Genomic DNA, 13,591 nt, shown 5'->3' with positions numbered 1-13,591 from the left:
GTTCCTTCTTCCTTATCTCTAATGACTTTTGGGAGAGATAAACATGTATTTATATATAATTATCTTTAGATAATATATTTAGTTATTTACGGCTTTTGTAGGAGAAAACCTATATTCCAGGATCAATTTGATGTTTGCTATAATACGACACTGGAGTCAGAAGGTGAATTTAGTCACGGTCCACTGTACCTCTTCAGTTAAAATGTCACGTTTTCAGGATCCGTGGTTTGCAGTGGGACAGAGATGTTCTTAAAAGGCAGCTGTTGATGCTGTTGTGTAGCAAGATGAGTGATGACTCTCCACAGGAGGAAGTTTGTCATGGAGCATAGAGACGAGCCCTGGGCCAAGATGCTGAGGGAAGTTCTAAAGGAGTTCCCATCCAGGGCTCCAGGTGTGGTCACCAGTGGGTCATGTCCCTTGTCATGACCTTGTTTCCCTGTATGGTAAGCAGGTTGCATTGAGGAACGTGTTCATCAATCCTGACCCTGGATTCAACCTTGAGTTAGGTTGTCATGTGTCTGTTTTTTTGAGTAAGCCTTCCTAAAGAAACACCACACTTTGGAAAGAAATTGTAAGTTGCAGTAAGTTAGGGGTTTCCATCTTTTTCTATGTTGGATATCAATCCAAACTCTTATACATTAAAATGATCATAATAAAAGTAATACGTTGCCAGTTAAAATTTCACTAAGAGAAGAGGGTGAATTTCCCTCAGCATTTTCCAAGTCAAGAGAACCACCAAAAGCATTTTTATTGATTTACTTGACAGATAACCTTATATTAGTTTCTGGTGTACAATATAATGATTTGATATTCATACAGGTTGCGATGTGATCACCAGAATAGATCTACTTACCATCCATCACCACATAGTTACAGTTTTTTTCTTATGATGAGCTATTTTAAGACCTACTCTCTTAGCAACTTTCAAATATACAATTCAGTATTGTTAACTACAGTCTCCACGCTCGTCACATCATGGCCCTGTAACTTATTGATTTCACAACTGGAAGTTTGTACCTTTTGACCCTCTACAACCGTTTCTCCCACGCTCTACCTCTAGCAACCATCAATCTGTTCTCTATATCTTTGAGTTCAGTTTTTGATTTTTGTTTTTATTTTAGATTCCACATATACATGAGAAAATACAGTGTTTGCATTCTCTGTCTTAATTATTTCACTTAAAATAATGCCATCAAACTTCATCCATGTGGTCACAAATGCCAAGATTTCTGTCCTTTTTGTGGCTGAGCAGTATTCCATTCTGTATATATCCCAGATGTTCTCTATCCTTCATCCGTTGGTGGACACGTAGGTTGTTTCTGTATCTTGGCTACTACGAATAATGCTGCAATGAACATGGGGGTGCAGATAACATTTTGAGCTAGTGTTTTGATTTCCATTGTATAGCAGTATTTTCTTCTGTATAATTTTGCCCTGCCCAGATCCCAGGGCAATTGGGAAGGCCCTGTAAGATGAGAATATAAAATTGGCCAGAAATATAAAAAATCACTGTAAAATGTATCACGCGTGGGTCACTGGTCATGACTACCTGAAGGAGAAGCTGGCATCAGCATGGTTGCCTAAGGACATGGTTCTGAGTGTTCCCATCAGGAATTCCTATGACTGAAGGAGCTTCCTTTCCATCGGTATGGTCTAAAGGGGACTCCTTTGTGGCTATGTTCATCCTGGATACAAAGCCTAAGGGCATCTTTTTCCATCAAAGGTACAGCTATTATCTTGCTTCTGCAAGGAGACCACCAGTGAAACCATGGGACGCCTCACCAAAAACCAGAGATGTAGTTATTATGGGATTGAGGGAGGGTTGAGTTTGGGTAAAATCTAAATAAATCAGCTGTTTTTTACGGGCTCAAAGCAAAACAAGTCTGTGTATAAAATGGTTACCCTCAAGCCTGGGCTGAGAAGTAGAATCACGATCCTCTTCCTGTGAAAAAGAAAGACAAGTCCTGTGTCCCCAAACACCTTTTATCTGTAAATCAGTAAGATATTGAGGCAGAGTCTCTGTGGCCAAGCTGCTCAGGTCCCCAGAAAATAGTGGGGTGTCCCATGTCTAGAGATCCACTTTTGAGCAGAGAAGTTTCATATCTACAACTTTACAAAACAAGGTTTCTCAGCACTGAGTCCTCAATGCTAATTAACAAAAGCAGTTTTTTCCCAGTTCCCATTTCTCGTGGCCAGGGCCAACTTCACAGATTGTGACAGTCACACAGGGCCCTGCTTCCAGAAGGGCCCTGTGTTTGGTGTAATGCTCTGCTGCCACCACTGACATTCTGAGTAGTTTTTCTTTGAACTTGTGTTTTAAAAGTGAAGTCCAGTGCAACAATGGAGCCTGCACCTGGGCAGGGCATATGCGGTCAGGATGCATAGGCTCAGCCCACAGACGCCGAGGGCTGTGTGTGGCGGGACAGTTGGCCCAGCTGCCCAGAGCACCTATATACCTAGCGCAGCCCGGGCACCTTGAGGCTGAGGGGGTGGGCTGGGACCAGCTTTAGTGAAATGATGGCAGCTGCAGCAGCAATGGCCAGGACACTAAGACAAAGGTGGTCTCCGTGTTGAGGCAACATTGAGACTTCTGTGCCCACAGATCCCGTAGAATCATTCCTGGTGCACCTGCACAGATAGTAACTCCTGGCCTGGTGCACCAAGGCAGGAACCAAAGACACTCAGGCAGTATGCTATTGTCAGTAAATTATTGAACAATAAGGATGTGCACATGGACATTCTGAAAAATCATACCAGGTGCTAAGTTTAGACATCTTCCAAGAGTTCAGAATTCTTTAAGGAGTAATCAGGATTAGAAACAGAAGTTAGATCTATGAAGATAGTCATCGTAGCCAGAGAAGGGAACTATTTTCATGTGAGGCTTCAGATGAATCGAGGATCAGTAAGGAAAAAATTTTTTGAATTACTTCCTTCTTCTTATTGAAGACATAAAATAGGACTCATAAACAGGAGTTCTTAATTAAATACAAATCATTAAACCACTTTCAGTTTCTTGTGGGCCTCCACGAGTTACAGGAAATATCAGAAGAAACGTTAAAATCCCATTGTATACATTTAATTTAAAGTTAAATTCAAACTTCTCTGAAACTAATTGCTGTAAAGAATTAACTCTTTTTATAAAAATTCTCTCAAGAATCACCAGCTCTAAAGATGTTATGTTTTGAAGTCAGGGATTGCGATGCCACCAGCTTTGTCCTTGTTTCTCAGGATTTCTTAGGCTATTCAGGGTCTTTTCTTGCCCCATATAAATTTTAAGATTCTTTGTTGCATTTCTGTGAAGAACGTCACTGGGATTCTGACTGGGACTGCATTGAGTCTGTAGATTGCTTTAGGTGGTATGGACATTTTAACTGTGTTTATTCTTCCAATCCGCGTGCATGGAATATCTTTCCATTTCTTTATGACATTATTAATTTCTTTCAGTAATGTCTTATAGTTTTCCTTGTATGAGTCCTTTACCTCCTTGATTTAATTTATTCCTGGATATTTTATTCTTTTTGTTGCTATTGTAAATGAGGTTGTTTTCTTGAGTTCTTGATCTGTGAGTTCACTATTAGAGTATAGAAGTGCCTCTAATTTTCTTACATAGACTTTGTATCCTGCAACTTTTCTGTGGTTGTTGATTATTTCTAATAGTTTTCCAATGGATTCTTTAGGGTTTTCTAAATATAAAACCATGTTGTCTGCAAAGAGTGAGAGTTTCACTTCTTTAGTCCCTTTTTGGATTCCTTTTATTCCTTTTTCCTGCCTAATTGCTCTAGCCAAAATCTCTTGTACTATGTTGAATAAGAGTGGTGAGAGTGGGCAAACTTGTCTTGTTCCTGTTCTCAGCGGGATGACTTTCAGTTTCTCGCCTTTGAGCGTGATGTTGGCAGTGGGTTTGTCATATGTGGCCTTTATTATGTTGAGGTATTTTCCTTCTATACCTATTTTACTGAGAGTTTTTATCATGAACGGATGTTGGATCTTGTCAAATGCTTTCTCTGCATCTATGGAGATGATCATATGGTTTTTGTTCTTCCTTTTGTTAATACAGTACATCACATTGACTGATTTCTGAACGTTGAACCATCCCTGTGTCCCTGCTATGAATCCCACTTGACATGCGATGTGATCTTTTTAATGTATTGCTGTATTTGATTTGCCAATATTTTGTTCAGGATTTTTGCACCTATATTTATGAGCGATATTGGCCTGTAATTTTCCTTCTTTGTGTTGTCCCTGCCTGGTTTTTGGATAAGGGTGATGTTGGCCTCGTAGAATGTGTTAGGAATATTTCCATCTTCCTCAATTTTTTGGAATAGTTTGAGAAGAATACTATTAAATTTTCTTTGAATGTTTGCTAGAATTCTCCTGAGAAGCTGTCTGGTCCTGGACTTTTATTTTTGAGAAGGTTTTTCATTACTGTTTCAATCTATTTACTTATGATTGTTCTGTTCAGATTCTCTATTTCTTCTTGATTCAGTTTTAGGAGGTTCTAAAAGTCTCAGAATTTATCCATTTCTTCTAGATTTGCCAGTTTGTTGGTGTATAGTTTTTCATAATATTCTCTTATAATCTTTTGTGTATCTGTGGTATCTGTTGTAATTTCTCCTCTTTCATTTCTAATTTTATTTGTTTGAGACTTCTCTCTTTTTTTCTTAGTGAATCTGGCTAAGAGTTTGTCAATTTTCTTTATCCTCTCAAAGAACCAGCTCCATGTTTCACTGATCCTTTTTACAGCCTTTTTTGTTTCAGTTTCATTTATATCTGCTCTAATTTTTGTTATTACCCTCATTCTGCTAAGTTTTGGTTTTGTTCTTTTTCTAATTCTGTTAGATATACTTGAAGATTGTTTATTTAAATTTTTTCTTGTTTGTTAATCTGGGTCTGTATTGCTGTAAATTTCCCTCTTTGGACTGGTTTGCCTGCATCCCATAAGAATCGGTATGGTGTGTTTTCCTTCTGGTTTGTCTCCAAATATTTTTTTTTATTTTTCCCTTTATTTCTTTGATGACCCATTGGTTGTTCAGTAGCATTTCGCTTAGTTTCCTCATTTTTGTTCCTTTTCCAGCTTTTTTCTTGCACTTGATTTCTAGTATCATGGTATTATGGTCAGAAAAGATAGTAGATATGATTTCAATCTTCTTAAGTTTATTGAGGCTTGCCTTGTTTCCCAATGTATGGTCTATCCTTGAGAATGTTCCATGTGCACTTGAGAAGAATGCATATTCTGCTGTTTCAGGATCAAGTGCTCTATATATGTATATTGACTTCATCTGTTCTCATTTTTCATTTAAGGCCACTATCTCTGTGCTGACTTTTTGTCTAGATGATCTATCACTTGATGTAAGTGGGGTGTTGAGGTCCCCTGTGCTTACTGTGTTGTCAGTGATGTCTCCTTTCAGATTTGTTAATAGTTGCTTTATGTACTTTTGGTACTCCTGTGTTGGGTGCATACATGTTAATAAGTGTTATGTCTTCTTAGTGGATAGTCCCTCTTATTATATACTGCCCCTCTATGTCTCTCCTTACCAGCTTTATCTTGAAACTGACTTTTATATAAGTACGGCAACACTTGCTTTCTTTTGTTTGCCATTAACTTGGAGGATTGTCTTCCATCCCTTCACTCTGAGCTTATGTTTGTCTCCAGAGCTGAGATGTATTTCCTGGAGGCAGCATATTTTTGGGTCTTCTTCTTTGACGCATCCTGCCACTGCGTGTCTTTTGATTGGAGAGTTTAATCCATTTATATTTAGAGTGATTATTGATATGTGAGGGCTTAATACTGTCATTTTGTCACATGTTTCCCAGTTCTTCTGCATTTCCTTTGTTTCTTGTCCAATGTATTTCAGACTACCAATTTGATTAGGTAGTTTTCTCTGTTGGTTTTCTTCATTTTCTCCTTGTGTATTGTAAATGTCTTTGTTCTAATTATTTGTTTAGTGGCTACCCTTAGACTTGTATAAAAATATCTCATAATTGAGATAGTCCGTTTTCTGATTGCCTCTTATTTTCTTAGACTATACTGATTCCATCCCTTTCCTCTTCCTCTTCTAAGTTCTTTTAGTCATATCTTTTTCCATCTTCTGTTGTGAGTTTGTGGTTAAAAAGATGAAATTATTTTTGTTTTGTTGTTTTCCTTTTCTTTATCATTGATGCTAAAGTGAAGTGTTTAGTAACCTGATCTGATGGAGAGGTGTCACTTTCTGATTATTGCCTACCTATTCATCTCCTTGCTCAGGGCTTTGTAGTCCTTTTCCTATTTTTGTTTTCAGGTATGAGGGCCTTCTTGAGGATTTCTTGTAGGGGGTCGCCTTGTGGCAATGAACTCCCTTAGCTTTTGTTTATCTGGGAAAGATTTTATTTCTCTGTCATATCTGAAAGATATTTTCACTGGATAGAGTATTCTTGTCTGAAAGTTTTTGACTTTCAGGATTTTGAATATATCCTTCTACTCTCTCCTAGCCCGTAAATTTTCTGCTGAGAAATCAGCTGAAAGTTTGATGAGGCTCCTTTGTAAGTTATTTCCTTCCGCCTTGCTGACCTTTGTATATTTTCTTTGTCCTTGACTTTTGCCAGCTTCACTATTATATGCATTGGAGTGGGTCTTTTTACATTGACAAAATTAGGAGATCTGGAGGCCTCTTTCACATGGATTTCCAGCTTCTTCCCAAGAATTTGTAAGTTCTCAGCTATTATTTCTTCAAACAAGGTTTCTGCTCCATTCTCCTTCTCTTCCCCCTCTGTAATATCTATAATCCTTATGGTGCATTTTCTGATTGAGTCAGATATTTCTCTGAGAGCTTATTCATTTCTTTTTAGTCTTAGTTCTCTCTTCTTCTCCCTCTGAAGCATTTCTATAGTACTGTCCTCTGATTGGTTGATTATCTCCTCCATATTATCAGCTCCTTTGCTTAGGGAATCCAGATTTTTCTTGATTTCATCCATTTTGGTTTTCATCTCCAACAATTCTGACTGGTTCTTCTTTATGGTTTCAATCTCCTTGGTGAAGAAGCTCCTGAATTCATTAATTTGTCTTTGTGTGTTTTCTTGTAACTCATTGAGTTTTTTTATGACCGCCATTTTGAATTCTTTTTCATTTAGGTTATGGATTTCTGTGCCTTCAGGGTTAGTTTCTGGGTACTTGTCACATACCTTCTAGTCCAGAGCTTTAATATACCTACTCACACTGCTTGATGGAGTAGATTCTTGCTTCCTCATGGTGCTCTTATCTGGTTGCAGCTGCCATGTACTGCCACTGGGTGGGGATAAGGCACTTTGTATTCTGGGCCCAGTATGAGCAGGGGCTCCCCACCTCCAGTCTCTGACTGCTTTTCTCTATGAGTAACAGATCAATACTACATCTGGAGCACCTGATGGGGGAGGGGGGATAGTCTCCTTCCCCAGTGCTTCCCCCAGCCCCTGCTTGTCTCTCTGTACGGAGCTCTGGATAATTGCAGAACTATGCACTTTCCCTTTCCCAGCCTCTGCTGCCAAGCTCTCCACACCATGCTCCAGGCGATTCTGGGGCTGGAGTGCCAGGCAGGGATGGGGTGCCCTTTTCTCTTACACACTTCCCGCTGCTGCAGCCCACCTCTCTCCGTGGAGCTCTTGGGCATCAGCTTCTGCTTCCTCTTGAGGATCCAGCCCCAACACCCTCTTCAGACGTATGGTTACGTGGGTCTCTCAGATGTCTTTTGTGATGTGTATATGTCCTCTGTTGGTGTGTGAATCTCTTTCTGGTTGCATATTAGAGACAAGAGTCCAAGGGAAGAACTCCCTCCAGTATGATGCTGACATCACTCTAAAGACTTTAATAAAAAGTTTAAAAATAAAAAAAGAATTGCCAGCTCTGGATGTACAAAAATTTATATTTCAAATAATTGATCCCAATGGTGTCATAATTACAGAACAGTCAACTCCAGTAACAGTTGCATCAGGAGATTCTTCTCAAAATAAAAAGAAAGCTGCTTAAACTATAAATTTTGGTGATCTAAAACTAATTTGCAGAAAAGTGGGCCTGGAAAAGCGTATGATCAATCAAGATATCCCATTTGTCAAGTTTTATTACATATTTAACAAAAAGTATAACACTGAAAATCCTTTTTTTGTGATTTGTAAGCATCTGTCATTCCTGTAAAAATTCTTCTTACATTTTGTAAGTAATAAAATAGTTTTACAGAAAAAAAGATTATATCTCAGTGCCTTTTATCAGTGCTTTTCCTTTCCTGCCCTTTGAACAGGGTGTCCCACATTTTCATTTTGCAGTCAGTGGTGCTCTGTAGCTGGCCAAGCTTATGGCCATTTTTGTATAAGTTATGTCATTTAATTCTCATGAACAAAGTGGTAAGGCAGGTGTTATCCGATTTTATAGGAGACAATCCTGAGGCCTAGACAGGTTAAAGGTCATGTCCAAAGCCACAAGCCACCAACGGACAGAGATGTAACTTGGAGCAAAATCAGCCTCTCTTCAAAGCCCATGCTCCTGACTACCCCACACAGTCCCGGAGTGTTCAGAGAACGTCCCCAGACCTTCTCCTACAGCCCCAAGGCTAGACTACTGCTCTGTCAAAGGGCAGCCTCTGTCGAGGCTGCTGTCATCCTCTGAGCCTCGGGACATAATCGGAGCATTAAAGGAGCTTGGCCTTTTCAGTTTGTTCAGTGTGTCCTTTGCTGTGCAGAAATGTCCCCGTCTGAGGGAGGCCCACTTGTTTATCTTTGATTTTCTGGATTGTGCTTTTGGTATTGAATTTAAAAAAGGTCATTGCCAATACCAAAGTCAAAGAGCTTTTCTCCTATGTTTTCTTCTAGGAGTTTTATGGTTTTGCATCTTATGTTTAAGTCTTTAATCATTTGAGTTTATTTCTGTGTATTGGTGTAAGAAAGGGATCTGAATGCATTCTTCAGTATATCGAGATCCTGTTTCCTGACATCATCCATTGAAGAGACCATCTTTTCCCATAGTGTATTTTGACAATTTTGTTAAATATCAGTTGAGCATACACGTGCAGGTTTATTTCTGGGCTCTCGATTCTGTCCCCTGGGTCTATGTGTTTGGTTTTATGCCAGAACCATACGGTTTTGATTATAGCTTTGTAATATAATTTGAAATCAAGAAGTGTGATTTATCCAGTTTTGTTGTTCTTGCTCAAGATTGCTTTGGTTATTAAGGGCCTTTCCAGGTGCCATACAAATTTTGGGATTTTTTTTTTTTCTGTATCTGTGAAAAATGACATTGTATTGTTTTAGACTATAATTTTACTTTTAATTCATGTTTTTCATAGGAAAAGGAATAACAACCTGGAGCGAGGTAAATTTCTTGCTATCATTCACTTGGTAATTAACAGGTTTCCAATATTAAATACAGTATTGCTAGCTATAGTTATCATGCTATACATTAGAGCTCTAGGCTTGTTCATCCTACATAACAACAACTTTGTACCCTTTAACCAACATCTCCCCATTTTCCCCACCTCCCTACCCTTATAAGTGTCGTTCTACTCTCTGCTTCTGTGTATTCGTCTCTTTTAGATTCCACACATAAGTGACAGCCTGCCAGTTTTTTTCCTTCCTTTCGGTGTCTTATTTCACTTGGCATAATGTCCTCGAGGTGTGTCCATGTTGTCACAAATGGCAGGATCTCATTCTTTAAGACTGGATAATATTCCACTGTATAGATATACATTTTCTTTATACATTTATGCATCAATGTATACTGAGATTGTTTCCCCATCTTAGCTATTGTGAATAATACTGCAGTGAACGTGGAAGTGCAGCTATCTCATTGAAATTCTGGTTTCACTCCTTTGTGCATATACTCAGAAGTGGGATTGCTGCATCACATGATATTTCTATTTTTAGTTTTTGAGGAACCTGCACACTGTTTTCCATAAGGACAGTATCAGTTTACATTCTCATTAACAATATGTAAGGATTCCCTTTTCTCTAAATCCTTGCAAACACCTGTTATATTTAGTTTTTTGTAATGGCCATCCAACAAGTGTGAAGTGTTATCTCATTGTGGTTTTGAGTTGCATTTCCCTGATGATTAGTGATGTTGAGTATCTTTTCATATACCTCTTGGCCATACAGAGCAAAGGAAACAACAAAATGAAGTGCCATGAGATTAGGGATATACTTCACTTCACATGCTTTTCATAAAACCTTCCTAAAGTACCTTCCTCTTTTTCAAAACTGCAAGCCTTACAAGTATGTAGCAAAGAATAGATAATCAGTATTGGATTGAAGATTCTTTCCTGAATACTGTGCCTCCCACATCCCGTGCAATGAGAGTTGTTTCATAAATTGTGATATTTTAAATGCCACAGCCATGACACCTAGTGAGCACCAATCTTCTCATGCTCCTGTGAATTGAGCTGGAAAGAAAATGATAAGATATTCAGAAGTTTGACTATAGCAATTCAGAAAGTAACACAAGAGAGAGAACCTGAATAATGTGTAAAGTCCAGAGACCAAGAGAGAGAAGGACAAACAGCTGTGAGGAAACAATGAATAAGAAGGGTTTCCGTCAGAGGTGATGTCTTGTAAAGGCCCTATGACTTGATGGAAATTTCACTCAACGAGGAATTAGGGGTCTTGGCTTCTAAATCCTGCTCCACCACAACCATAGTATTCCTTTGGGAGCCACCGAGTCTCCTGAAATTAAAAACTCAAATGAGGTCAAATTATGCTTTTTTCAGTCCATGGAACTAGAGACTGATAGAGAAACTTTGGCTATTTTTGGAATGAAAGAAAGATGGTCCTAAAAAAGAACCTAGAATTTCAAGTATGTACACACAATTCCCCATTGAATTTCATTTACTAAATGCAGCAACAGTTGAGTAAATTTACTTGATTTAATTAAACAATATTGAGCCTCCCACTGCCTTCCCTTCACTAAGAGGGAGTGGGACACATTTTTCTTGAACGCCAGTTGTGTAGCAGGAATCTTAAAATTGATATCTTAGTTCACACACTTGCCAGGTGAGATACGTATTTTCATTCTTTAAGCAAGTCAATGCAGGCTTTACAACTAGTGAAGGAGCCTGGAGTTGAACTCTGTCTATGCATTGTTAAACCTTTTCCTTATTTTATAGTAGTTCCTGATGAGAAAAGAAAGATAGCTTTTGGTGGATGAAGGAATATAGCTCCAGAGACACATATGTGTGTGTGTGTGTGTGTGTGTGTGTGTCTGTGTGTACGTGCACATGTTTGAAACCCAGAGTGTGAAAATGAGAGAATGAGTGGAGACTTGTGTATTAGATGTATTCTAAGTTACCCTTTCCTATCAAAGAAGGAAAGGATGTGGCGTAGATCAAGTGAGTGAAGGCTAGTGCCCTCTGTGCAAGTTGACAAAATCACCGATCATCCAAACTGGGATACTCTTTTAGAACATACGGGAATTATGAACAGTTATACTACAACAACAAGCATAAAACTAGACTGGCTAAGGGAGTCTGAGAGATATTGCCATCCTGTCCCTAAGAAAGCTCCAGTTCCTTTGCTGAAGAGTAGGCAAAGCCTTGGAGTTGCTTATTCTCTCTCCAGTGCTCTCTCCACTGCCATTCTGGAAATGGCAACAGCACATCAACCATGCAAAAGATTCTCCTAGGACATGGTGATTATTGATGGCTCTGGCTTATCTTTCTGACTCATCCTTTGTCCATTTTCCTTTCTCACCCCAGAGATTATGGCAGCATGGGACTGGGAAAGATAGCACTACTTTCTTACATTTGGAAGTCAAGTCAACTTAATTAGTATGCACTGTTGGCTTTATGCTTAGGGTAGACACACTTTTACTTCTAACCATGTACCATTTCCAAGGCTATACTAATATAGATAGCATTCTCACAGATTTTTGAATGTGGGAGGAAACAAAAGAGGGCTTTTCTGCTTCCCGTTCTTGGTCGTTCAACCTGATCCACCAACTGTTAGAAAATCCTTATCACCCTAAGGTAACATCAAATCATTTTGGGGACAAGGTTGGGAGATCAACAAATGTATTCTTTAATATTTTGGCCCTGGCATGATGTTCTCGATTTCGAGGGTTTGGGGAGAACCCATTAACTTGCTTTATGATAGACTGTTCTGTGGGAGCACCTACACCCACTCGCCCCTCCCCACCTTCAGTCTGTCACTCATCTCGCCTTCCCTGACCATCTGTCACCCACCTTAAATGGACTAAATATGTTTCTGACATTTTCTCTCTGTCCACACCATTTAGTAACAAAATGGATTTGCTTTTGAATTTTAGGACCCGCATTTGAATTCCGCACTAAGTAGACCTCCATTTTAGTTTAGTGATACTGGTGCAAAAGTGGACTAAGTAGTTGTAGTAATCTCTTTCAATAAACCATGTTTAATTCTACACCTTAGCTGTGAATGTTTGAATACCCTGTCCCAAGAATAGCAACTTTAATAATAATAATAATAATGTAAAAGAAACTTTAGACTGACAGCTCTGGTCTACCTCCCTGTCTCCTATACTTGAACACTGCAAGGAATCCTCTTTAGGGACTCCTTAAATATTGTGCATAGATTCCCACCCCTTCTTCAACCACAGGTGGCGCTCTCCTGAAAACCTACTTGCAGTTGCTTCCTCCACCTTCACAAGCCGCCTCCTGCCTGTCTATTCGGGCAGGGTTGCCTGAAAGCAGCTGCCCACTGCCTCATAACTAGAGGTCAGAACAATAATGGGCAGAGGAAGGGCTGAGTGGGATGATGCAGGATGCATTATGATTCCATATTGACAAGAATCATTTTGGGGAGAGATTGGGGACAAGCCAGATTGGAATGGTATCAACCCCTGAGAGAATGATGAGAGGAAGTGGGGACTAAGTAGAAACTCCTTCCAAAAAGTTTTGCTGAGAAACTAAGTGTAGACAGGTAGTATTAGCTGATGAATGATATAGCACCAAAGAAGAGGTGTTTGTTTGGTTTTAGTCTTTATAGATTCAGTGAAGGGGGTAAATGTAGAGCAGGTGAGAGTCTCACTATAAGAAAGCTAGAGAAAGGAGATCCAGGGCCCAAGTGGAAAGGTTGCCTTAGACCAGAATGTGAGCTCATTAGCTCATAACTCACTTAGAAAACCCACCTTCCTTTTGCTGCGAAAATCAGAAAGGTTTTCTTCCCATGTGAGATTCATAATAAGACACTTAGGAATGTTTTGACAATAAAACAGTAACAGAATTTATAAGGTAAAACTTAAAATTTTAGGAAAAAATTAAAATTTGAAATCCCAACAAATAAGATGATAAAAGTCTAGTAAACAGAAGAATCAAATCATGTTTAAAAAGTTGGAGTGATAATAAAGTAAACATAAAGAACGAAGAAATGGAAGAGAGAAGAGGTATTAGATTAAGATAAAGAATAAAGCAAATAAGATGAAAAGGAGAAAACTGTGATGTTGTTAATGAACAGAAACTCAGAACTGGGAGCAAAAAGGAAAATTTTAAACTAGAAGAAGTAGAATAAGGATTTGGGAAGTCAAGGAAAAGCTTGAAGGTTGGCAAAAAGATCAAAGTTTTGGGTTAATTCCTAGGCTAAGGAAAACTATTGAAATGTGTTAAGAAAATTAACATTTGGAAAG

The sequence above is a fragment of the Equus caballus genome, chromosome 27, assembly GCF_041296265.1.
Source record: "Equus caballus isolate H_3958 breed thoroughbred chromosome 27, TB-T2T, whole genome shotgun sequence".
NCBI lineage: Eukaryota > Metazoa > Chordata > Mammalia > Perissodactyla > Equidae > Equus > Equus caballus.
The sequence above is the reverse complement of the archived record's forward strand: the minus strand, read 5'-3'. Positions refer to the sequence as shown.